This window comes from Belonocnema kinseyi, chromosome 8, assembly GCF_010883055.1.
Source record: "Belonocnema kinseyi isolate 2016_QV_RU_SX_M_011 chromosome 8, B_treatae_v1, whole genome shotgun sequence".
In the NCBI taxonomy this organism is placed as follows: domain Eukaryota; kingdom Metazoa; phylum Arthropoda; class Insecta; order Hymenoptera; family Cynipidae; genus Belonocnema; species Belonocnema kinseyi.
Genome location: NC_046664.1, coordinates 113,220,342 through 113,222,872, shown reverse-complemented (window position 1 = coordinate 113,222,872; position 2,531 = coordinate 113,220,342). Strand labels below are relative to the sequence as shown.

Genomic DNA, 2,531 nt, shown 5'->3' with positions numbered 1-2,531 from the left:
AAATTTGCCGATAAAAGTCCAATTTTATCGCACCTATGACCGACTTGGAACTGGCATGCGGGCAGTTTCTTAATCGCCTACGTGTCAGCTTTCATTTACACTTACTTTTATTACGATCAGTTCTCACCTTCGAAAAAATGCAGTGGGATCTCGGACTATATACTCTGTTCCCTGAGAGAAGATCCTCTAGACGCGCATATGTGTCGGCGTTTCTGGATGGAGGAGTGTCCTTACTTGTTTTTTTCAAACGCAGTTTATTAAGTTCTCTTCTCATTGGTCCCTTGCTCTTAATTAAATATTTCTTTCTTTCGTTGAGTTTCTTTCTAAAATAGTTTGAATGACCTTCACGAGATGTTAGCTGGAAAAGAAAAGCACCTCACCGCGCGTAGGGCTTAAGTTACAGGGGTGTACGGTACCCACTTGAGTTTTTGACTCAGTCGCTCTTTTTTGTGACTAAACAGTTACAAATTAATCATTAATAATTCTGCTATCTTCGACTTAAAAATAATATATTCAGAATGTTCGAATTATTCTGATTCAACGATATGTAATTTGTCTATAAAGTTTGAGAATTGGGGAAGTAAGCAATATAAAAAAATTGAATATTGAGCTAAAGTTTCTGCGATTAAACTTCTTCAAATTTTCAACTTTCCTAGGCAAGCAATTTATCATTGGAATCAGAAAAAGTCGTAGATGCGGATTATGCTATTTTCAAATCGCTAATTGTAAAGTTTATATTCTGTACATTTCCATACTTTGACCTGCTGTGGACCAAAGACCCCTGCTGGGGTAACCTTATTCACACTGAGTTTAGTAAGCAAACAGACAAGTAGTAGAAAACATAAAGCCAGTGTCATAAATCAATCAAAGAAAATAGTTTCTAATGAATCTGAAGAGGTTCACTATGATTGGCTGAAACATCTAAACAAATCCCTTCTTCTTGACAAATTGAACAATGGGTTGCGCGAAGAAAACCAAAATTGGTCATTCTAGAGGATCTTTTCTTAGGGAACCATGATCCAACAAACCATGGTCCCGCCAATTCGATGCTTAAGGGCATGTGACACAGCTAAATACCTGTATTACCGATCTCACTTTTTCAGTTCACTGAATGTTTTTTTAAACCTAAGAACTTTTTTTATAAATAAAATATCGAGCTGAAACTTTGGAAAATATATTAGAGTACAATAAAGTACGCTTAGGTACTGCATTTTGGTAGGAACTTCACTGAAAATTATTTTATCTTTTTTCTGAACCTCGACATTTTTTGAACGTTTCAACTTTTTTTATACGTAAAATATCGGTCTCAAACTTTGAGAAATGCAAGAGCCGAAAGAAAACTACGTCTAAGTACAAATCTTAATAATAAAAGATGTAAAAAAATTTTAACTATCAATTCCATCGGCATCAGCCGGTAACGTTGTACACGAAAATACGAACCCTCTAGAGCCTCGTCTGGTGGCCGCCAGGGTTTGTATTTTCGTGTACAACGTCACCGGCTGATTCCGATGGAATTGATAGTTGATATATTTTTTTTACATCTTTTATTATTAAGATTTGTACTTAAACGTAGTTTTTTTTCGGCTCTTGCATTTCTCAAAGTTTGAGACCGATATTTTATGTATAAAAAAAGTTGAAAAGTTCAAAAAATGTCGAGGTTCAGAAAAAAGAGAAAATAATTTTCAGTGAAGTTCCTATCAAAATACAGTACCTAAACGTACTTTATTGTACTCTAATACATTTTCCAAAGCTTCAGCTCGATATTTTATTTATAAAAAAAGTTCTTAGGTTTAAAAAAACATTCAGTGAACTGAAAAAGTGAGATCGGTAATATAGGTATTTAGCTGTGTCACATGCCCTTAAATACGTTCGAATTGGAGTGACTTGGAGTGAACCGACGCCCCCCACTATACTCACTGCATTGGTGGCGAATGTAAGGGGAAGCCAACTGCCGCACTCGATCCAAGATGTCAGAAAAGTCGGGTGCCCTAGGGTGCCGAATCTGATTGGTTGACTTTTTTTTACTTGCGCCTGGCAGGACAATGCTTTGTTGGATCACGTCAGGGAACAGAGGTACAGTGATCCCAGATCTGAAACGAGATGCGGTCCAATACTATGACAGGGCTATGTCCGTGTGAGTATAGTAGGAGACACTGTAAATGACTGAGTTGCGCGCGCAACCCATTTCTCCTCTTCTGAATTTGAAAACTCGAAGATGCACGATTGCCGGTCGGAGCACTTCGGCGATTCTATTTATATATCTATCTGCTAACTGCTTTGAAATAAATTCAGGAGATTGGGATTTTAATATTTCCAGATTTCGATGGGGACGATTCTCATGATTTGAATAGATCGCGCGCCTCTTGATATTCGTATATTTTTAGGTTATGTCATTTCATGTATAAAAAATAAATTATATAAATATTTTTTTTTTATTATTACACCATTAAGCCATTTCCCTTTCGGGGTAGGCGTGACTCACTCGGCAGGGGAAAGGAATAGTGTGTGGATGGGATAGAGATTTTTCAGAT

General features: G+C 36.8%; 1 protein-coding gene across 1 annotated transcript in view; it reads right to left on the bottom strand.

Moving 5' to 3' along the window:
* The window catches only part of LOC117178659 (cytochrome P450 4C1-like), a 166,991-nt gene that overhangs the window by 39,108 nt on the left and 125,352 nt on the right, over positions 1–2,531 (bottom strand). The gene's annotated exons all lie outside the window — the stretch shown is intronic.